This window comes from Bos javanicus, chromosome 7 (genome assembly GCF_032452875.1).
Source record: "Bos javanicus breed banteng chromosome 7, ARS-OSU_banteng_1.0, whole genome shotgun sequence".
Classification (NCBI taxonomy): Eukaryota; Metazoa; Chordata; class Mammalia; order Artiodactyla; family Bovidae; genus Bos; species Bos javanicus.
In genome coordinates, this window is record NC_083874.1 from 52,841,142 (window position 1) to 52,865,775 (window position 24,634).

General features: G+C 47.3%; 1 protein-coding gene across 1 annotated transcript in view; it reads left to right on the plus strand.

Annotated features, from left to right (window-relative positions):
- Positions 1-4,290: 4,290 nt before the first annotated feature.
- Positions 4,291-24,634, plus strand: part of LOC133251412 (uncharacterized) — a 391,267-nt gene continuing 370,923 nt past the window's right edge. The window contains exon 1 of the transcript XR_009737610.1: positions 4,291-4,527. The gene's annotated coding sequence lies outside the window, so the exon portion shown is untranslated. The remainder of the gene's footprint in view (positions 4,528-24,634) is intronic.

The following is a 24,634-nucleotide window of genomic DNA, read 5'->3' on the forward strand; positions in this document are numbered from 1 at the left end:
CTTAAGATCATGACATAAGGTCCCATTACTTGGCAAATAGATGGGGAAACAATGGAAACAGTGACAGACTTTATTTTCTTGGGCTTCAAAATCATTGCAGATGGTGACTGCAGCCATGAAATTAAAAGACCCTTGCTCCTTGGAAGAAAAGCTATGACAAACCTAGACAGAGTATAAAAAAGCAGAGAGCACTTTGCCAACAAAGGTCTGTCTAGTCAAAGCTATGGTTTTTCCAGTAGTCATATATGGATGTGAGAGCTGGACCATAAAGAAGGCTATGTGGTGAAGAATTGATGCTTTCAAACTGCATTGTTGAAGAAGACTCTTGAGAGTCCCCTGGACTACAAGGAGATCAAACCAGTTACTCCTAAAGGTAATCAGTCCTGAATATTCATTGGAAGGACTGATGCTTCAAGCTGAAGCACCAATACTTTGGCCACCTGATGCTAAGAGCCGACTCACTGGAAAAGATTCTGATGCCAGGAGCAATCAAGGTCAAGAGGAGAAAGGGACAACAGAGGATGAGATGGTTGAACGACATCACTGACTCAATGGACATGAGTTTGAGCAAACTCCGAGAGACAGGGAAGAACAGAGAAGCCTGGCGTGCTGCAGTCTATAGGGTCTCAAAGAGTCAGACATGACTTAGCAACTAAACAACAATCCTGAAATGAGGGCCTGGTTTGAGTGACTTTGAGATTGTTTGGAGATCTCTATTTTAAGAGCATTTGAACTGGAGGAAAAAAGAGGAGCTACTGATGTTCATAAATTTCCTCTCCTGTACATCCCCACCCTACCCCTGCTCTCCCTCTCTCTCTCTATTATCATTACCATATTTTCCCTCAAAACCTGTGCTATGAAGCTCCAGATACCCAAAGGAAACTGGAAGCCTGTTCTAAAAAGACAGAATGAGTCATGCTCAGTAAGTAGGAATTTTCAGAGAGGGGCATTGTTCAAAACCAGCACTGATACCCCCGCCCCCACACCCACCTTGCTGACTCACACCATCACCTTTAGATTAAAAGTGCATTTGAGGACACTAAGCCCTCAGAGATTCCTGGGAGACAGATGACACTTCAAATAACCCAACTGGGCACTGACAGTGGTACTGCTCTAGGGAGGAATGGTACCGTCCAGTGGCCATAGATCCTGATTGGTCTGAATCAGTGTATCCTATCCCATGACCATGGTCATTGTTTGGAGAAGGGCATGTGTCCTTAGTTCAGCCAGAAGTGTAGAAGCAATCTCAACCTGTGTAGGAACCACTAGGAAGACCCTCTTCCTTCTTCTAGAATGGGAGATATAAAGACATATGGTTTGAAACTGTGTTGACCATTTGGCTACTATGGGAGGGTGAAGGTGACACTGTGGAGGCAGAGCAGAGACAGAAAGATGTGAAGTCCTTCATGATGTCACTTGAAATGCTGGATCAAACCTCACCTGAAGGCAAATACTCCATGACATTTTTAGCTACATTAGCCTATATATCCTCCTTACAGTTTGAGTTGTGTTTTCCCATAATTTGTAATTAAATGCGTCTTAATTTATGGTGAGGAAAGAAATATATGAATCAAAATAAGAAAAGTGATGAGTGATATTCCATACATCTCCGAGAAGCACAGAGAAGTCATATGTAGTCGAGAAATTGGGGGAAATCGGGGTCACTAGGAGTCGGACACGACTGAGCGACTTCACTTTCACTTTTCACTTTCATGCACTGGAGAAGGAAATGGCAACTCACTCCAGTGTTCTTGCCTGGAGAATCCCAGGGATGGGGGAGCCTGGTGGGCTGCTGTCTCTAGGGTCGCACAGAGTCGGACACAACTGAAGCGACTTAGCAGCAGCAGTGTGTAAAAGTGATAGAGCTCCCTGTGGCTACCCAGCATCTGAACCCCCTCCTATGGAATCCTGCATTGTAAGAATCCTGATGGTAGGATCTGCCTTCTACTCCAGAAGCCCGCTCCACCTCCCGGAGGTGAGGGTGGGGCCAAGTGAGTGATGTGCTGCCAATCCCATGTTCCCACTGGGGCTTGGGATCCAGAACAGGCAATGCAGAGAAGCTGGAAAAGAGGATTCATCCCAGGTAGTGGCAGCTGCATCCATTTTCCAATAGCAGCAAACTGTCCATTGATGTAGTAAGAGCATTGGTGTCCTCACCTGGTGGATGACTGGTCTACCTGGATTCCTGCTTGTTTTCCAAGCAATTGTTTCTGGCAATTTTGTGAGCTACCTCATAACATCTAAATAAATCCCTCTCCTGCCAAAACAACCAGAATTGGTTTCTGGTGTTTACAAATGAGAACTGGCTCGCCGAGGTAGAGGTCAGTACTGCTAGGAAAAGAGGGACTAGTCAGGAGAGGAGGCTATGAACATCTCCTGGAGAGAAACAGCCTCCATGTCAGTTGCCAGGGATGTGGGGACAGACACACCCAGATTGAATCCCAGCCCTGTCATTTACTCCATGGGTAACTGTGAACAAGTGACCTTGATCTGTCTGAGCCTTGGTGTCTCATCTGTGAGGGGGATGTGGCAGTAGGGCCTACCTTACCGCACTGTGGGATGATTAAATGAGACGATACACACAGCAGTCTTACTCCAGATTCTGGCACAGACGTGGTCTTTAAGGAATGGTAGCTGCTGCCATTACCTTGCTCACATGGGGTTCCACTGAACCCTTTTATGAGTCTACTCAGGCATAATATTTACCCTTTATTTACAGGCGGAAGGGAGAAAATACTCCTGATGTTCAGTGGAAGACATTTCAGTTGGATCCAGGCACACTTGTGCTTTTAAATGTTTAATAACCAGCTCCCTGTGGAAATAGAAACACTGATTTGTAGCATTTTCCAGTTGCCACGGTGTAAATACTTCGAAGCAGCCAACATGATGTTGCTAAACATGGAAGTGGGAAGAAATGTTCTCTAGCAGCTGAGGTGTGTTGAGAGCCAGTACTGGTAACATCGCTGGACCCAGGGAAAGATCTCTCTAAAATGCTGGAGAAAATAAGTGGTTCCTGAACTCTGGTGCAGATTGTCAAAAGAAACTCCCTAAGTTGAAAAGATGGGAGATGGAGCCATATTACGCCTTCAAACGGCAGAGTTCTCTTTAAACAATACATTTTGACATCCAACACTTATAGCTAGTCAGCTTCCAGGCCCTGACTAATCCTTCTTTAAAATCTCTCCTACATTCACCCACCCCTTCCTCTTTATGTCCGCCATGGCCACCCCTGCTCATGGACTCAGCCTGTCAACTCTGCAACATTCTCTCTCCCTTCTGTACCATTGATAGACTGGACCAAGTCTGCCGTCCCTGTCAGCTTTCAGTGTATCATCCCCACTCAAGGTTTAAGGTCACATCCACTGTAAATGCTGCTGCCCAGCCTTCCTCCAGTCTCACTCAGTCTGGAAGTGGTCTGAGTGGAAGTCTCAGGTCCTATGCTTGCTAACTGTGAGCTCCCATGCAGATTACAGAACACTCTCCTAGCCTTAACTTCCTTCCCTCTCAGATGGTCAGCATGTATGTGGGGAGAGATGTTCTCTAAAATGATGAGAATAAAAGAACTTTCTTAGGGTTGTTTTGAAGATTAAACAAAATAATTTAAAAAAAGTCTTGATATAATACCTGGTCCGTTGGAAATGATGATGATAATGATTATTGCTGCTCCTTCTAGTGGAAAATGGTAGCTGGTACAAGGATGACCTTCCTCCCACCTGGAATTCTACCCTACTCTCTCTCTCTTGCTATTCCAATTTCACTTTCCCCTCAGCTTTGATTCTTTCTTTTTCTGATATGGTTTTTCTCTGCTCTCATTATCTCCTTTTTTTTTCCTCTGAGCTTCTGAGGCAGTTTCACCCCACCATGGAACATTTAATTCAATACTGTCCCTTATTGTTCCCTGTTGATGCCAGTCATGTCATCCTGGCTGCTCTGTAATCATCTTGCAGGGAGTGGCCCATCTCCTTCATTTTTCCCCCTGAAGGGTCTTGAGACACAGCACAGAGCAGCGGCCACAGTGGCTGATGCTGTTAACGGTCTGGAACTGTGCTGGATATTTTTCACTTGCGTCATCTCATTTTTTTTTTTTTCTTCCATTCAGCCAAGATTTATTTGAGCACTAGCTATGTGCTAGGCACTGGGACCACACAGTGAATAAGGGCCTCTGCCTTCTGAGAGTCTGCAGCCTGCTGGGAGGAGCTGGCCTTCAACAATGAGATCACCCAAATTGGTGTCTGATGATGGATGGGGCCAAGTGCTGTGAAAGGAAAGAAGAGCTGTTGCAGGGGGTTAAATCAGGAGCCCGATTTAGAAAGGGCTGGTGTTAAGTTAAAAGTTAAAACTGGAAAGAGTTACCCAAAGAGAAGATTTTCCGGGAAGCTGGTACAATGGGTGCTGAGTGGAATGGCTCAGAGTGCTGAGGACCTAGACAACGTCAGAGAGCCCGAGGTCCAAGCTGGAAGAACAGAGCAGGCTGCCATGGCAGGCTGGCAGATAACCTAGGGCTTGCTGGGCTTCCTAGACCAGAAGGTATGTTGATCTCCAAAAAGCAGGAAGCATTTGTCCTCTCAGAAATGTTATGAGGTAGTTGCTATGATCAGTCCCATTTTCCAGCAAAGGAAACAGAGGCCCAGAGTGATCAAGTCACTTGCCCAGGGTCACACAGCTATTTGGTACCACAGCCAGAATGTCATTGTTGCTCAAGGTGGTCTAGATCCCTACCTGCTGAGTGACTAATGGCAACACTGATCACTCAAGACCCACCAGCCTCATCCTTCCCACAGGCTATTCGGAAAGGGCCCTCTAGTTGGGCCTCTTCTCAGGGGAGACCCAGCCTGATACCCATCGGGCACAGAAAACCAGTTTGGCAGGAATAAAATGTCAGCAATTTTCATGTCATAGTCAGGTGTGTATAGTGCCTGCCTTGGACACGCTGAGGGCTTCCCTGGTGGCTCAGATGGTAAAGAATCCGCCTGTAATGCAGGAGACCTGGATTTGATCTCTGGGTTGGGAAGATCCCCTGGAGGAGGGCATGGCAACCCACTGCAGTACTCTTGCCTGGAGAATCCCATGGACAGAGGAGCCTGATGGGCTACAGTCCATGGGGTGGCAAAGAGCCGGACATGACTGAGCAACTAAGCACAGCACTGGGCACATTGCATCCCGTGGTCATGTCCCTTCCCGGGCTCTGCATAGCTCAAGAGAAACTGCATGTGTTTTATTTTGTTTGTCAGAAGTCTGGGGCTGTGGACCCAAGTCAGGGAGGTGGTGGTTTACCATGAGCGGATTTTCAGGAGTTCTGCTGGGATATCTTGGCTGAGAAGCCCAGGCACAAAGAACCTAAGGAAGTCTCGTGGAGACAGGATGTGCTCAGGAATCTGAAATAGGCAGCGTTTGTCCTCACAACTCCTCGGAGTCCCCTTCAGCCTAAGACCTCCTTCCTTTCTCACCACCCCCCAGGGAGATTCAGTCTGGAGCCCCTTCCTTGGGCCTCCCTTACAGCCTCGGCTCCCAGCCTGACCTCCACGGCCCCTCCCAGAACATTAAAACTTACTTAAGATGCCAGTAGGTGATAATGACACCTCCCAGGGCCTGGGACCCCCAGCAGTAGTTAAGGGTGGGAATTTCAGGCACCAAATGGAGCCAGCCTTTTGGCCCCCCTCAAGTCACCCCGTCACCTCTGGGAGGTAACTCCTTTTATTTCCAGAGTCTTCCATAGTTGGGAGCTGTCCCCTTATCTATTAGGAGCCCCCCACCCCCACCCCTGGTTCTGTGGTGAGGAAGGAGCCTGCAGCTCAGTGAGCCGAGGGGCCACTGGCCCAGCGAGAGGCAGGAGAGAATGAGGCAATTGATTGAGCCTCTGGGCGGCTTCCTACCAAGGAAGGTCCCTTTGTTCACCCTGAGCCTGGCCCTTTGGCCACAACATGACCAGAGACCCTTGGGTCAGGAGGCTCGCCCCCTTTATGGCCTTCTAATGGACCTTCCTTCCGGCCACTTGACCAAATGCCCCAGCCTGTGGAGGGGGAGCAGCCCCATAGCTCTGCCGTTGGTCTCCCTCAGGACCCCTCCCCCAGCCTCACCCTGTGAAAAGAAACTAGCACTTCCCGGGCTGGAAGAGGAGGATGCAGCCTGTTTTCCCACGGGCTCTTTCGTCTGTGAAGAAGCTGGAAGTTTCCGTGTCTCCCAGCCGTGAGGAGATGCCCCCCATCCCCATGCCTTTCTCTGTGTTGTTTAGTTAACTATCCGTTCAGGGCTTCCTGGTACTGCGTGTCTGAAACTCCAGCACCATTTAGTCAGGAGGGGTTGGCCTGCAGTTTTCATAATGCAGAAATGGTGTCAGCAGGTTCCAGGAGCCACTGGGTGCCCCCAAACACCACCCGCCAGCAATACCTTCAGCTCACCCTGGCATACCCTCTGCCTTCCTTGTGTCCATTTACCCCCAGTATGTGCCTTGTATCCTTCCCTCTTTCCTCAGAGCCACACTCTTATTTAGCACCTACTTGACTAATCTTCTGTCTCCTGCCTCCCTGAGCCATCCTGTAAATGACCAGCATTTGTGTACCTAATCACAGTTGCTGCCTCTATTGAGCCCGTACTAATGGCAGCTAACATCCTGTGACAATGTCCTGTGAGTCAAGAAGTGTACTAGAAATGTACATTAAGCTGCCAGTATTACCTCCTCTTTGCACTTGAGGAAACAGCCCAAGTCACACAGCTCGTGAGCAGCAGTCAGGATTTGAAGGCAGTCAGCCTGCGCTCATGACCGTCATTAACATGGTATTTAAAAATTTTTTTCCGAAGTGTTTATTATGAGGAAAGCCGGAGGTCCTGAGAGCATTTAAACATGAGTGGATGAAACGTGCTTCCTCCTGCAGCTCCCACCTCGGGGAGCTGATGATAACAGAGGTCATCAGGGAAGATGAGTAAGAGATGACCTACTGCGGGAAAGGGCAGAGTACGTGCCGTGGTGAAGATACACAGAGGGCCTTTGGTACAGAGGATGGAGAAGCCACATCCGTTTGGGAGACTCAGGAAGTCAGGAAACGTTCCAGGGTGGGGGATGGTGTGGAAAGACAGATGGGGTTTGTGGCATGGTCCTTGGGTGAGGAAGGCCCATATTGGAGTGAGGGTGAGGGGGAATTGAAGGGTATGGAGAGGGCAGTCCGATGCCTAAAAACTGCAGAAGAATGAGAGAATCAAAGGGGAGGTAAAAGTATTCTGATTACAAGACCCAGATCCCCAAGAACTGAGTGCAGTAGTTGAAGACCATGCACTGCTTGGGTCTAATTTCCGCTCCAGCAATTAACATCTCAGCTCTGTAACAAGACAAATAACCCCTCCCCCATGTACCAGTTTCCTCATCTGTAAAGTGGGTTTAATTCAGGGCCAGGACCAAGGTGAGGTGGCTGTGGCACTTGCCTTGAGAACAGAATTTAAGTGATGACTCACATCCCCCACCCCACCCCTGCCAAAAGCTCAGAGATCAAGACAAATAATAATCTCATGTGATAATTTTTGAGAGTCAAAATCAGTGTCAAAAATCCACAATGAGCACATTGTCAAAAATTTAAATAAGGAAGGGTCATGCAGAACCATATTGGAACCTAAAGCAAAAGGAAAAATCAGTAATACTGATCCTGTTTTTAGTTAAGGTAAAGGCACTCAGCTTACCCTTGCCCTGGCTCTCATAACAACACTAGGCTTTGGGTGGCTGCAAGGATTCAGTGAGATAGACATGGTGACTGGCATGGCGACTGACCAGGGAGCACCTTGGCGAGTCTAGGAGTCTGAGGCTGGTGGTTGGGGTGAGACAGAACTGTTTGAGCACCTGCTCCACAACTCTGCACCTGTGAGATTCTGGTGGGAGCCTGTTCCTTCATCTATAAATGGGGAGAGCAGCTTGCTCATCAGGCTGTAGGGTAGCCTGGGATGAAAGATGCTCGGTGCTTCACCCAGGACCTGCACGTGGAGACCAAGAGTCCCCTGTGATACTCAGCAAGTGGACCTACACACCAGGCTTTCTGGATGTTCTTGGCAAATTTCTGTTTGTTGGCTTAAAAAAAAAAAAAGCAACAAAAAAGCCCCCTGGTTTTCATTTAATTAGACATTGAGGTGAGGGATTTAGCTTTATCCCATGGTCCTAACCACTAAACCAATGCCTCACTCATATTTCTCTATGGCATTTGCTTCTGTGTGCTTACTCCTGACCAGGCTGTGAGGGGTTCCATGCCTCGGGCTCACAGAGTCCTGATGCTCTGACTATAGCCTGGTCCACATCTGCTGCGTCTCTGTAGGCCGGGAGGGGTTCTGGATTATCTGGTAGGATTATCACTTGAATGCTAGGGGGCCTTGGCCTGGCCCTTCTCTGGTGCTTTAGACCAAACCATTGCCATTCAGTGAATGTCATTAAAGTGACCCTTTTAAAATTCATCCCTGCCAGGGTCAACAGTCAGACTTAACTGTGAAATCAGCAGAGCCATTTCCCATTCTGTGGCCCTCAAGGCCATCTCAGAGATGAGGTCTGACTCTCCTATACAGAAGGGTAACATGGTTCTTGCCCTACATTATACCAGTTTCCCAGGATAGGTCAGTCTGGGTTAAAACCTGGACTCTGCTTTTTACTGGTTGTGGAACCCCAAGCAAATCTTTGCATGTCTCTAGCCTCAGTTTCCTCATTTGCAAAATGGTGCTGGTCTCTGTGGCTTTCCATGAGGATCAGATGGAAAATCAGTGGCCACTTCCATGTCAGTTGTTTACTTGACTCGTTTAGAGCATGGGTTGAGTGAATTCACTCACTGGGCATGTACTATGTGAATAGTTCTAGATTGTACAAGGAGATACAAAGATAATATATAATCCTTGCACTTAGTCAGCAGTCACATGGAGGGGAAAAGAAATAAGAGCAAAAGATTGTACTGCAAGATAGAACTGCGAAGTGTCTGACACGATAGGCACACGATAAGTATTTGTTGAATGAATCAAAGAAAAAACTAGAAAGACATTAACATTCAAGAGAGATTTCCATGGGGGCAAGCAGGCAGGCTTTGTGGAAGAGACTGAATTTAAGCTGTCAATATGTCATAGTTATTAAAAGATCTTTTTAGCAGGCACCAGAGATAGAACAATATATATGACAGATAATACCCATACCTTTAAGGAGTTGACCCTTTAATGGGGAGGATGAATCATAGCAAATACTTAAGCATAACTCATAGTCACAAGTGTAAAAAGTGTTAGGCAGAGATGCTGGGGGACCGTCAACTCCTGAAAGACAGGAACTGTGCTAATGTGTTTTGCTTTCTTTTCCTCTGTGCTTATGTAAGCTAGACCTGAAGGACAAAAGGTTTTAAATTTACAAATAAATTTTTAAATTTATGTCTTCTTTGGATAGGTGTTACTTATCCAAGTGCTAAGTGGTACAAAAATTGTAAATGCCAGAGTGTATAATGAAAAGTCTCTACGCATCTCCCTGGCAACAGTGAGGATGCCACCTGGCCTTGGATATCACCCCAGATGTCCAGCCAAAATCCAGCCATAAGGAGTCACAAGAGTGGGGTCATGCCATCCTCACTGGTTAAGACTTACCTTTCTCTTAGAGATTGTTCTCAACCAGGACATAATTTTTATGACTGATTTGTTCTGTTACAATTGGTGGACACTTGGTATGTTGTTTTCTTTTTTTCACTTAAAAGACTTTATTATTTTTTTTAATATTTATTTATTTAACTGTGGTGGGTCTTAGTTGCAGCATGTGGAATCTAGTTCCCTGACCAGGAATTGAACTCAGGCTCCCTGCTTTGGGAGCTCAGAGTCTTAGTCACTGGACTACCAGGAAATCCCAAGACTTCATTTTTTAAAAGAAGTTTTAGGTATACAGATAAATGAGCAGAAACTACAGAGTTCACATGTTACCCCTACCTCCCCCCAATTTTTCCTATTATTCACATTTTATATTAGTGTGGTGCATTTGTTACAATTGATGAACCAATATTGATACATTATTATTAGCTAAAGTCCATAGTTTACATTAGGGTTCACTCTGTTATACAAATATATAATGGCATACGGGGCTTCCCCAAGTGGCGCTTGTGGTGAAGAACCTGCCTGCCAACGCAGGAGACTTAAGAGACATAGGTTCAATCCCTGGTTTGGGAAGATCCCCTGGAAGAGGGCATGGCAACCCCCTCCAGGATTCTTGCCTGGAGAATCTCATGAACAGAGTAACCTGGCAGGCTACGGTCCATAGGGTCAAGCAGAGTGAGACACAACCAAAGCGACTTAGCACACATGCATAAAGACATACAGCCACAGTCACAGTATCGTACAGGACAGTGTCACTTCTCTAAAAGTGCCCTGTGTGTTGTCACTCTCCATCCTTCCCTTCCTTCCTGAAAACACCTGGTGAAATGCAGTTTTTTCCAATCAAAGGTATTTGTAGCTCAGCTTCAGAGCTTTTGTAACCTGCTTGAGCCCTTCTCTCCAGCCTTACCTCCTGCCCATGTACTCTGGCTGCCCCATGTTACTCCTGCTCTCTGAAACATACCAGGCACTAAGACATATAAGCGTCCCCTGGCCCGCAGTCCTGGGGGCTGCTCTTCCCACGGGGTACTCTCATATGCCACCTTCTCTCTGACACTTTCCCTGGTCCAGTCTCACCTTCCGGCCCTCACAACATAGTCAAGGTCCCTCCTCTGTGTGGTTCTTGTGTTAAATTATTCATCCATGCAACAGATATTCAAGGGAGTGCTTTCCACATGCCAAGCAGGGCGCTAGCGCTAAGGATCTGGGAGGGATTTGGGCATAAAGCCCAGCTCACAAATGGCCAAAAGTTCCTTGAAGAAAATAAAACCAACTAACATGATGAAAGATGCCAGTATGGTCAGGGACGGATTCTTGGAGGCGGTGACATTTAAGAACCAGAGAGGAGACTATTCAAGGTAGATGAAACAGCATTTGATGCAGACCTGGTGGAACACTTACCATCACTCACATAGCTGCCTCTCCTACTCTTTGAAGGAAGGGAACAGCCTGGGCAAGAGGTGACCTGTGTGTGCTCAGTGACCAGCCCGGGTCAGGGATGCAAGCAGAACAGGAGGACGGGCTGGGCTTGTAGGGGCTCCCAGCGCACACTCCTCACCTCCCTCTCCCAGCTGGGTGCTAGCAGCTTTGTTTGCTGAAGCAATTTGAGCCCTTGCTACCAAAACCCCAATTACCTGTGAGAAGGCTATTGCCTATTTAAAGAGTTCAAAAGCCCCAGACTTTTCTTTCTTTCTTTTTTATAAATAGCTCGTATCCTTTCACCAACCCTTAAGACCAGGATTTATGGCCCACTTCCCCAGAAGCAGACAGACCAACAGACAGGTTACTTCCCTTGGAGTCCGGGTTCTTACAATTGTGGGATGCTCCCACTTCCTCTTTGCATTTTATGACCTCCTGGCTGGCTAATCCTGCAGTGGGTTACACGGGAAGGAGGTGAACTGTGTGTGGCTGCAGCTGCCTGGGAAGCCAGAGGGCCACGCAGACTCAGGAAAGGGTTGGCAGGGGTGAGGAGCCAGGCAGCTCAGCCCCTTGGCCACACTGGCTCCTCTGGTTCCCAGGACCTTTCTCCAGCAAGACGCCCTGAGCGGAGACCTCAGGGTGATGGGTGCAGGGTGGAGTCTGCCTCAGAGGACAAACAGATAACCTCGGTTCATAATCTCAAGATCTAGTGGGGCGATGTGGCACAATTAAGGAAGAGTCTCGTCACAAAGAAACGTCCCCCTTTCACCTTTAGAACATGGGCATATTCCTTGTCGCCTTTCATTTAGTTCTTACAGGATTCCAGTGAGGTAGGTCTATGACATCCTCACGACAGACAAGGAAACTGAAGCAGAAACTAGGCCCTGGTTGCGCAGCCAAAATATGACAGATCCAGCTTCAGATCTTGGCTTCCAGTGTGAGGTCAGGTGGGGGTGGGGGGCGTCAGAGGCAGCAAGAGCAGTGGGAGGTCAGGAGAAGGAGTGGACATTGGGACAAATGGGTCCGCTTTCAAGAGACCATGAGGAGGGGCTGGATTTTCCAGGAGGGGACTTTGCATTGTGGAAAGGTGAAACCGCTGTCAGGGACAGAGATGTTGCCCTGGAGCAGGCTTGGGGAGGCACAGACTTCTGGACATATCTCTGCAGGTCTCTTCCATTGACCTCCGGCCTCTCCTTTTCCACAGCTTTTTCACTAGGTCCTGACATCTCACAGAGAAGGGCGAGGCAGTGATCAGGAGTTGGGCTGTGAGTTTGAATCCCTTGCACCAGCCATGGGGCTTCGATTGCACCTCTCTGAGGTTGGTCTGCAGCACAGCCTGATGACAGTAGGGCTGGAGCGAGCCCAGGGCTCTGCTATGAGAACTGACACTATATTCTTTCTGGGGTTGTTGCCCCTCCCTCCCTCCCCCAGACAGTGCTTCTCTGTCAAATACAGCTCCTAACCTGTCATTTGTCCTGCTCAAAAACCAAGACTGGATGTGCTGTTTTGGCCCTCAAGGCCCCTTGACCTTTGATCCTAAATTCCCTCCAGTGAGACTTTCTGCAGATGGTCTGAAATCCTCAGGGGATGGGGACATACTATGTGACACAGAGGAAGGAATAGTAGCTTGGGAGTCAAGAAAAACCAGTGTTCAAATCCAGGCTCTTCCAGCAGTCCCCATATGAGGGGCACCTGGCGTCTTAAAATCCAGCAGTCTTGCCTGCATGGAGGGGCCTTCTTTTCTGCCAGCTGCTCTGAGAGCCCAGGACTACAAGGTGCTTCATCTTCTAGAGCATCGTGGGTGCTTCAGTGTGTTACCTTTCCTTCATTTCAACAATAGTCTGTTCATTCCACATCATCTCTGCTTTTACCTGTAATCAGGAGACTCACCAGTAGAACTGGCACCACGCCCCCTCCACCTAGGTGGCTGGGCTTCCCAAGGGTGAACCTCAAGCCTGTCTTGCTCATCCCAGATCCTGGCCTGACAAGCAGTCAGTGCTCAGTAAGTATTTGTTGGATGAATTAATTATTGAAGAGAAGCCCTGAGCGCTGTGCTCAGTGTATGGAGGCATGTGTGAAACACGTGTTACGAATCTTAAAGGCCTCTGAAAGTAAGCACGTGCTCATAGAAGTAGGCTCGGCAGGTACCTTACAGCCATGGCGCCTGAACCAGTGTGCTTGCAACAGAAACGGGGACCCCTTGTGTGGGTGGCGGTCCTCAGTTCGGCCCTGGACCTCCTGGCTGGGCGTGCCTCTCCCTCTGGGGAAATGAACTAACATATGACAGTGCCCCTACCTTGTCCTCTGTCCTTGGCATTTTACAGGCGCCGTCCCTCTTAATCCTAACAACTGTGTAAGGTGAAAATTATGATCCCCACTTTACAGATGAGAAAATCAAGACAAAGGAAGGACAGAAGTTCGTTCCGATTTCCCAGTCAGTGGGTGGTAAAGCTTATTCTTTGGACCAACTACTCCCTCCTTCCTGCCTCCGCCCAGTGAGCCCGCTGTGGCTTTCAAACTGTGTATCTTTCGTCCTTTTCTTGGCACCCGTTTCCCAAGCTAGCAGGACCACTTTTGAAAGACCAGACCAACCCATCAGAGTTTCTTTCCAGCCTCGGACAAGTCCAAACTGCTCTGTGTGCTGGGTGCTGGCAGCGCTCAGGCGCGCGCTTCCGACAGTCCCCGAAGGGGGTTGAAACACAGGGCAAGTGGAAACTTCCCCCAACATGGTGTTCAGAGATGGAATTTTTTTCTCTCTTTCCCAATTTTGAAACCGTCAGGGATCGGGGCTGCTCTCTGGATGGGGCTCCTCCGGGCTGGATGATTTATTCATCAGGTGGCTTTGGTGTACACATTCTTCCACAGGAATTTGTTGTAGAGGGAAGTAGCGATACGAGGAGTCCCAGGGGCCTTGTGTCCCCATCGGCCCCTCAACCCTCACCCAGAGGTGAACAGTGACAGTCCTCTGGCTCTGCACCCCCACCCAAGCCGGGTGCTTGGCTGCCAAAGCGATAGCATATGGGCAGCAGGAAACAATTAGCTGCCGTTATATTATTTAGGCTGGAGCCAGAGCGAGGCTGGGGACTGGGTGGGAGATTTGCAAGGTTATTAGCTCTCTCCTTCTCTTTTACACACAAATGTACACTAATCCCCTGGAGCCTGGGGTTGGCTAAGTCAGTAGTAAGGTCAAGTTTGGTTTCCTTCCTTCCTTCCACGTTGAATGCTAGCTTTATCACTTGAATGTCAATTTGCTGAACGCCTCAGTTTCCTAATCTGTAAAATGGCAACATTTATAGTGCCGTGTGAGTTTGTTATGAGGCTCAAATGAATGAATCCATTTTAAGTGTTTGGCACCTGGCCTGGCCCATAAAAGGGACAAACTAAATGTAAGCTTTCACTATTACTGCTGTTGACTTAGCGAACAGTAATCATGAGCCTCCCATGTGCTGTGCACTGTGCTGGGTGTCAGAGAGGCTTCACGCCTTCCAGTAACGTCCAACTAGTAGGAGGAGATGATGGCATATTAAATAACCAATTACAACACAGAATGGCAAGCAAAAACACAGATGGAACATGGTATTAGGACGTATATGCCAGACAATTTTTGGAGATCATTACTTATTTCGTCTAATCTTCACAACAGTCTCATGGGGCTGGAACTTTTTTTTTTTCCTGCACTTTTTGGATGCAGGAACTGAAGTACAGAGGAGTGAAGTCACCTGCCCAAGGCCACCCAACTGTTGGAAGTAAGACTATTGAATAGGAAGCCAGGCAGACTCGCCCGGGTGCCAGAGGGGCGCCTGGCCCACCTGGGCAGAAGAGGCTGCGTGGAGAAAAAAATGTCTCAGTTGACCTGGAAGGTCCAGTAGGCCAGGAACACCAAGCAAGAGTGAGCATCGGCAGGGGGAGCAGCATCTGGGGCCCCTTCTGCTTGGGGCTCACCCTGCTGTGGAACGTTCAGTGCTCGGCCAAGTTACCTTTGGCTTTAAAATGGAAGCTCCACTTAGTAATACAATGATTTGACGACTGAACAAAAGGATGTGCAGTGTGTAAAGTGCCTGTCACAGTGTTAGGGTGCTTCAGTGCTCAGTCAGTTCATGTATTCATTCAGTCATTCATCCATCCATCCAGCATGTTTTTATCAAGTTCCTGCCATGAGCCAGGCACTTTCCTGGGCGTTTGGAATATAGTGGTGAAAAGGACACCCTCCTTGTCCTCATAGAGCTTACAGTCTAGTGGGCAAGAGAGAAGACAAACAAGGGAACAACGTATGCATATGTAATACAAGAGCAGGTAGTGGTGAAATACAAAATAGGCTAAGGGGAGGCAGGAGATTGAAGGGAGGACTATTTTGGGCAGGGAGGTCTGCTGAGGCCTTTCTGAGGAGGTGATAATTAGGCCAGGACCTGAATAATGTGAGGGAATGAGCTATATAGATGTCTGGGCAAAAGGCTTTTTGGACAAGGGACCGGCAAGTGCAAACGCCCTGAGGCAGAGCATGCTTATTGTGAAGGAAGGCCATGTGGCAGGAAGGAAGTGAATAAGGGAGGGGTGTTGGAGCAGATACAGTCAGGGACAGATCATGTGAAGCCTTCAGGGCCAGAGTGAGGCTTTTAGATACTGTTTTAATGAACGGGAAGCCACCAGGGAGGATCTGAGCAGAGGACTGACTTCTGGCTTTGTGCTGGGTGGTAGGTACGTTCCATGACTTCCCGTAATACCCAGTGTAGCGGAAAGAGATGACTCTTAGAAAACTAGTTACCATACAGCATGATGAGGGAAATGATAGATCGTACTACTAAGCCTTACTGTGTGCCAGACACTCTTATTTCATTTACTCTTCACAGCAGTCTCATGAGGCAGGTCTGATTATTTTCTGTCTTGTTTAGAGGCAGACTGAAGTGCAGAGCAGTGGAATCACCTGTCCGAGGCCACCCAGCTGGTGAGTCTCCTCAGTCAGTTCCCTCTGGCCACTACACAAAGGGTCAGTGGACTAGAGAGGCCACAGGAGCGACGGAAGCCGCTGCAGCAATTCAGAGGAAAGAGATGATAGGTGGCTTGGGTGGTGGGGGGGGGGGGTGCTGGAGGCGGTGACAACAGACCAGATTCTGGGTATATTTGAATATAAACCAATATGATTTGCTGCTGGAGCATCAGATACGGGGTGGGAAATCAAGAGAGACGCCAAGACCGAGCCTAAGATTTTTGGCCGGAGCTATTGGGTAAATTAAATATTTACTGAGATGGGGAAAGCTGCAGGAAGAGCAGGTAGGGAGAGAAAGTCAAGGCTTTGGCTTGCTTCATATGTGTAAAAATACATGTTTACTGAAGGAGGACACTGTCTGCAAAACGTCCCATATCCGCCCTTCCCACACTCTTTTGTTACCTTTGAGGAGCATCTGTCATTGAAATGATTGGAAAGTGCTCTTCAGTCAAGTCCTTTTCACACCATCCACCACCCCAGGGTTCCAGAGAGAGAGAGAGAGAGACCCATCCCCTGTGACCTTCTCACTTTGCTTTTACACCTTTCATTTTGTTTTGGCAGCTTTGACCTGAAGAGAGCAATTTCAACTCAACTTGTGCTCAGGGTCAAGGGGAGGCATCTTGCCTTGAACTCTTTCCCTGGCTTCCCTTGGGCCCCCACCCCTAAGCATTTTTTTTTTTTTTTTTGGTCTGTAGATTATAGTCCTGTTGGCCTTGGGGCAAGGTGGAGGTGGGTTGGGGGTCTGTGGGGCTAGAAAGTGTGAGTCTCCCCAAACCCCTGCAGCTGTCAGAGGAAGCCTGGGTGATTCAGTGAGCGAAGGGGCTAGCATTAGGAAGGAAAATAGCATGCAGTGGAGAAATTTCTATCTGGGCCATTTGTCTGTGGCCCCCTCCTCACCACGGAGGGTGACCCTGAGGGCTGGCAGCCTCTCCTGCCTTGGGGGTGGGTGGTGACTAAATTGTGAAGAACTGGCTGTCTAGTTCATCTCCGGCCTGTTTTATTTGGGCAGTTCCTGCAGATTTCTTTGACTTTTCTTCGTGGTGTGTGTGTGTGGATCAGGTTCTGCAGGTATCTCTTTGACTTCCCTTTGTGGTGTGTGTGTGTGTGTATGTGTGCGCGTGTGTGCGCTTGCATGTCAGGCCCAGGTCCTGGGACGGCCAGTGAGTGAAGACCATTTATCTTGAGGCTCAGTTCTTAGATTTCTCACTGGGTTTCAGCTCAAACATGCCTTCCTCAGTGAGGCCTTCCCTGACTACTCTCTGGGTCATTCTCCACCAGGTCTCCCGATTTCTTTTCCCAGAAGCACTTTTTACTCTTTGAAGTGATGTTGACCATTTCTCTCAGACGGGGTCTTCATCTGTCTTTCACTCTGCACTTGTGAGAACCATGACAGTGTTGCGGGTGACTAGCCCTGGAGCCCAGGCCTGTGCCTGCACGTGTATGGCCCTTGGTCACCGCAGGGGACGGCAGAGTCCTGGGGCAGGGCCATTCGCCAGGCACTGCCCCCTCCTCTGTTGGCACTCCGCTTGCTGTGTGAGAGGACCCTGTTAGGACTGTGGCACAATCATTACCCTTAAGGTGGTGGGGAATCTGAGGTGAACATTAAGCTCAGCTCCCAGCATAAGGCCCAGGCAGTGATTTAGGGACCCACTAGGAGAGGAAGCCCCTCTGCCCCACGTCTCCCCTCAGGACTCCTGGACTCTAGCTCCCTGTGTTTCTCTCTGGTTCTGGGCTCTGCCTGTCTCTTCCCGAAGCTCTGTGTCTGTGATTCCCTCTGCTTCTCTTTCTTCTTCCCCCATCCCTTTTTCTCTCCCTCTCCTCCTTTCCCTCTTTGTTCTGCCTTCTTTCATTTACTGAATTCTTCCTCATGGTAAATGCTGGTCACACAGACTGTCACTGACCCCTTACAAGAGTCCACGTAAGACAGATTTTTATCATGCCCATTTTTCAGATGGGGAAATGCAGGCTTAGGGAGACTTGGTGACTTGTCTGTTCCCACAGCCAGCGTGTGGTCCAGGCGGGATTGGAATCCAGGTCCTCTGGTGTTTATATCTGTGCTGTGTCATGGTTCTGACAGATAACCAGTGCTACCCTGTGAGAACATGGGGACCTCAGGCCCACTGCTCCAACAGGCTTCTAAGCACAGAAAGAGAAAGAGTGAGGGAGACGAGGCTGGGTAGGCTGAGGAGGGTCTGGGGGGGTAGGCTGTGAGGTCGTACCCTGCAGTCACCCTCCAGGCACACTGCGCGTCTGAGCGCTGCCCGAGGAAAGAAGTGAGGAGCCCCCTGGGTCTTGGGCTAGGTGCTGTCTGCCAGCCAGTGTGGGTTATTTATAATCCCAAGGCCAGAGCAACTGGGGGAAGTTAAAGCTGGAAGGGGAGAGGCAGCTAAACACAGCCTCCACCAGTTCATCTGTGACAGATGTGAGAGGCTAACTCCAGCAGATCCTTTTTTGGAGGGAAGTGAGTTGTGAGGGCAGGAATAAAATTCTCTTCTTATTCAACCTACTGGGAAAATGAGCTCTCCAAACTTCAGCAGGAGGATAGAATGGCCAGGATGGGTCAAGCGCAACCATGATCTCCCAGACTGCATTTTCAAGAGGAGTCTGGGACAACCTTGGAAATAGCTACTCCCCAGCTCTTCTGGCAAGTAGAAATTATTGTTAGAGAGGGAGGGAAAAAAATGCACCTAATGCATTACGCTCCTGGCCTGTACCACTCAGGTGACCGGTGATGGTTATTTACAAGGCTGGCTTATTCATGGCCACTGAAGCTAGGAGAGGCAGGATGGAGACAGGATCTAACAAACGAGTTATTTATATCTACACCCCCCCCGACCTCAGAAGGAAAATTCCCATACTTAGGCATTCCTAGATGGCCTGCGACACAGGATATTTAAAGTAACAATGGGCCAAATTCCTGCTCACATTTTTGGCTGTGCGCCAGTCTGAAAGTCCGCATGAGAGAGACTTGTCCGGGCTGGGTAGCTTTAGCGGGATGGGGGGAAAAAAAACTGTTTCTATTTCGAGACTTATTTAAGATCTGACTTCCCCCCTCCTTCCTGGAATTACGAGGAAAACATGAATTAGAGACAACAATCCATGTAATATACTCTGGAAGATTTTAGGAGCTCTGAGGGTACCCCCATCTTGAATAAAGCGAGGATGTTAAACAAATGAATAGGACACACTTTGAAAAACGCTTGAGCTCCTCCTACATTTCTTTACCTGGGGTTGGAAATAGCCACTACCTGTGGGCAATCTGATAGCCAAACTCTGAATGCTGCAACAATTGTGTGCAGCTGGATGGACATGGCTATAAAACAGTCACTGGCCCATTTAAGTTATGACCCTGTGGCATTAGTTCCAAGGAAACCCCAGGAAGAGCTGAAAATGGTGACTTCTTGTACTTACACAGTTGGAAGTTACAGTTGACTTCTTATAGCCCCTCCGAAGCCTATGATATGTCTAAGCACCAGCCTTGTAAAGAAGTAGAAAATCTACAAGCTCTATTAGCAAGGATGCCTTTGACAGCAAATCACAAAAATTACCCAGCTCAGACTGGCTTCAATTATATGAAAGTGGGACTTCCTTGGTGATCCAGTGGTTAAAACTCTGAGCTTCCCAACGTTGTGTGGCAGCCTGGATTGGAGGAGAGCTTGGGGGAGAATGAATACATGTGTATGTATGGTGAGTCTTTGCTGTTCACCTGAAACCATTACAGCATTGTTTGTTAATCGGCTATACCCCAATACAAAATAAAAAGTTTAAAAAATAAAAGCAAACAAAAAACCCCTCCTAGCTTCCAATGCAGGGGTGTGGGTTTGATCCCTGGTTAGGAAACTAAGATCCCACATGCTGCATGGCCACAATATATGTATATATACTTCATATACATATATGAGTATGAAAATTTTATTCACTTAGATAAAACTTCAGGTAGAATGACTTCAGGACTGGCTAATTAGGCTGCTCAGTGATGTCAAAAAGGACCCAGGTTTTTTCCCTGTTTTCTCTCTGCCTTCCAATTTCTGGCCTTTATCCTCAGGCCACCTCTGTTCATGGTACCAAGAAGGCTGCTATTTCAGTGTCATAAGACACTACCGTATTTTCCTTTCTTCTTCGTTTGTCATTTTAACAATGAAGAAACTTCCTAGATTTCCCCTCCCATCCTATTGGTCATTTCTGTATTACTTGTTCATTCATGAACAATTCACTAGCTAGGAGACTGGGGTCAACATAATTTGATTACACTCCTTAGGGCTTATCCATGCAGCTGTAACAGTTACTTCTGCCTGAACCCTGGAAGAAATCCAAACAAGAACAGGGAATTGATATCAAGGTGTCTGCCTCATTAGCTATGAGAGCAAAACTTTGGAAGTAACTTAAATGTCCATCAATAGAAGATGGGTTCCTTTGTAAAAAGGGAAAAATGATAATCAGTATGCCAAGAACTGTTTAGACCTGCAGATACAGCAGTGAATAAAACTACTCTTGACGGGGGGAAGACAGATAGCAATAAGTACATGAACACATATGTGTATAATTGCAAATTAAGCGCAGTGAAGGAGAAAACCAGGACAAGAGACAGCCCAGGAAGTCCTCTCCGAGGAGGTGACAGTTCAGCTGAGAGAAGAGACAGGTGAGCCATGGAAGAATATTTTAGCAGAAGCAAGAGGCAGTGCAGGGGTTCAGGAGCAGGAAGCGGCTTCTTGGGGTTGAGAGACAACAAGATAAGGGTGGGAGGGCTGGATTAGGTAGGATCTTGTGGGCTTTGGTAAGGAGTTTGATTTTCATTCTAAATTAAGTGGGAAGAAACTGAAGATTTAAAAGTACATATTCCTTTTTAAAACTTTATTTTTTAAAAATTAATTTTATTGAAATAAGTTGATTTACAATGTTGTATTAATTTCTGCTCTACAGCAAAGTGATTCAGTTATACATACATACATACATACATACTCTTTTTCATATTCTTTTCCATTATGGTTTATCACAGGATGTTATAGTTCCCTGTGCTATTCAGTAGGACCTTGTTATTTATCCATTCTATATATAACAGTATGCATCCGCTAATCCCAACTCCCAGTCCATCCCCTCCTTCCCCCTTGACTGTTACAAGTCTGTTTTTTATGTCTGTGAGTGTGTTTCTGTTTTGTAGATAAGTTCATTTGTGTCGTATTTAAGATTAAACATTTAAGTGGTATCACCCGGTATTTGTCTTTTTTCTGACTTACCTCACTTAGTATGATGATCTCTAGGCTCACCTGTGTTGTTGTAAGTGGCATTATCTCATTCTCTTTTATGGCTGAGTAGTCAGTCCACTGTATATATGCACCACATCTTCTTTATTCATTCATCCGTTGATTGGACATTTAGGTTGTTTCCATGTCTTGGCTCTTGTGAATAATGCTGCTATGAATATAGGGATGCACGTATCTTTTTGTATTATATTTTTTGGGGGATATATGCCCAGGAGTGGGATTGATGGGTATATGACAACTCTATTTTTAGAAAAAACTTTGTATTTTGAAATAATTTTAGATTTACAAAAGAGTTACAAAGATAGTACAGAGAATTCCTGTATTCTTCACCCAGCTTCCTCTAATGTTAACATCTTACATAAATCATGGTAATTTATCAAAACTAGGAAATTAACATTGGTATAGGAAAGTTATGACCAACCTAGATAGCATATTGAAAAGCAGAGACATTACTTTGCCAACAAAGGTCCGTCTAGTCAAGGCTATGGTTTTTCCAGTGGTCATGTATGGACGTGAGAGTTGGACTGTGAAGAAAGCTGAGCGCCGAAGAATTGATGCTTTAGAACTGTGGTGTTGGAGAAGACTCTTGAGAGTCCCTTGGACTGCAAGGAGATCCAACCAGTCCATTCTGAAGGAGATCAGCCCTGAGTGTTCTTTGGAAGGACTGATGCTAAAGCTGAAACTCCAGTACTTTGGCCACCTCATGTGAAGAGTTGACTCGCTGGAAAAGACTCTGATGCTGGGAGGGATTGGGGGCAGGAGGAGAAGGGGACGACAGAGGATGAGATGGCTGGATGGCATCATGGACTCGATGGACGTGAGTTTGAGTGAACTCCAGGAGTTGATGATGGACAGGGAGGCCTGGTGTACTGCGGTTCATGGGGTCGCAAAGAGTCGGACACGACTGAGCGACTGAACTGAACTGGTAATACTCTTTATTCAGATTTCATCAGTTTTTCTACCATGTTACATGTCTCCTGTTTTTCCTAGTATGTGAAAATTTCTTACTCTTTCCTTCTTTTTATGGCCTTGACATTTTGAAGAGTACCTATCAGGTATCTCATACAGTCTCCCTTAATTTGAGTTTTTCTGCTGTTTTCTCATGATTTGACAGAGTTTATGAATTTGGGGACGAATAGGAGAGGTGACAGGCCTTCTCTTCGTGTGATTTCAGAGAGTATATGACATCAATGTGACTGTAACTGGTGATGTTTAACCTTGATGACTCGGTCAAGTGGCATCTGCTAGGTCTCTCGCTGCAGAGCTACTGTTTTTCCCTTTCCATGCTCTATTGTTTGGAAGCCAGCAGAAGGAGGAGCTGGACGGTTTTAAGGGCAGTGGCAAGAAAAGACTGGATAAATGGCTGTCATTGTGGAATACAGGTCTCTAGTACAGACCTGGAGCTGTCAGTGAAAGTTGTGTATCTTAAAGACGATTGCCTTTCACATTACCCTTCAGTTTATTTTCATGGCCATCTGTAGGGTGAACGCTGTGCCATCTAGGATTCTGCACTATGTGAGAGATGCTCCACTTGGCAGTTCTTCTGAAGAGAGAGGACTTTGCTGTGTTTCCCATAGGATTGCCCTGTGCACAGCCCTGCCACCCAGTTTGCCCCATCACACACACACACTCATGGGCCCATGAGGCTCCTGTTTTTAACCACTGGCCTCCTTGGGCAGGATGAGCAGAGAGTGTGTCGAGTGTGGTTTAGTTAAGGTTGGGTGGTTGGTGTGGAGAGCAGTGCATATGAAAGGGAAGGTTGAAGAGGAGGTGGTGAGGCAGAAAATAAAACGACATGTAATATCAGCTATTAAAAATCAGAAAGTGGAGTGGTGGAGGTATGATAGAGAGTCCAGGTGTGTGTTGAGTGAAGAAAGCATTTTGCAGGAACAGCTTTATGCAGTGTCATCCCATGTATGACTTTAAAGATGGAAGGATAGTCCCTAGCACATAGTAAACACTCACTGTTTGTTGAATGAATGAATGGTATACAGCAAAATGTTAAATTGACACTGGGAATGGGGCGGGGGGTGAGTTTTTCCCCGTTATATTTTCTTTCTTTTTTTTTTTTGGCAACATTCATGTTATTTAAAAAAAAATTAAGTACCACCTTGATTTTCCCCTTGAATCTGATGAGTAATAGTTCTCAGCTGGCCTGGTTTGAGTGGTGTATATTTAGTACTGACCCTTAATAAATGCTTTTGGTAACCATACCTCTTCTAGAAGGGCCAGGAGAACCCAATAGCTTAAGTTCCTAAACTGACTTCCTTTTTCCTTCCTTGGGGATGTTCTGTCACAGGCAAGTGATGAAGGGAGCAGAGGACTGGGAATTTGCCAGATTCAGTTTTGCAAGCTACTGGCCCCAAAGACCTTTGCATTCCACAAATGATCCTACAGCATGTAGCCAGGGCTCAGGCCTCTTCCCACACATCAAACATCCCCATAATCCACTGACCAGACACCCTCTTCCCAGTGTCCAGGGATGGGAGCACAGGTAGGAAAGCAGGGGCTCTGGAGTCAAGCCTGTGTAACCTTGGGCATATGACTTCACCTTCTAGAGCCTCAGTTTCTTCAACTGTAAAATGGGTCTAATAGAAGTATAGGCACAGAGTGAGGATGAAAAAAATGGGTCAAAAGCACTTGGTTGGCATCAGGCCTTAAATACTCAAGTGTCAGCCACCAGAGGTAAAAGCTGGTCCTGTCGTTCACATCATCCTGGTTATGAGGTGGAAATCCTCCATCCTCTCACAAGGCTGGCTTTGGGACAGAAATAAAGCCTGAGGCCACTTGTCCCTTCCCCTTTGACTCTCCTTTTGGTATATCATTAATTAATTAACACATTTAACAAATATTTATTGACTGCTACTCACATGCCAGATGCTGTACTGGAAGCTTCCCAAGGGGTGTGGTGTGTATGGAAACGCTGATCCCCAAGCTTGGGGCAGTGGGTGTGGCTGGGGGCGGACAGAGGCCTGGACTCTGGAGTGCTGCCAGTCACCAGCAAGCGACCTGCTGCTTTACCACAGTGGACAGTTTCTAAGTGCGCCATGACAAAGGCCAGGTGGTGCTGAAGTCGAGAACAAGAAGCCTCAGAACAAGAGCTCGTCTGCTGGGGGGAACAGACAGGCTGTGAACAGACAGGTGGGAAGAGGTCATCACAACACTGCATGTTGCAGGAGTGTCAGGAAGGAGCCCAGTAAAGACCAGAGAGGAGCAGGGTGAGACGGAGTGGGGAGGTGTGGTGCTGATAGCATCATTGCTGTTGCTATCACTGTGGGGAAGTTTTTGGTAGAAGACACTATAGATTGGTACATAAGTGCTTGGAAACCACAATTTCCTAGGGAGACAGAAAGCCTGGCTCCTCTTCTTGGCTTTGCAGCTAACCTGTGGTGTG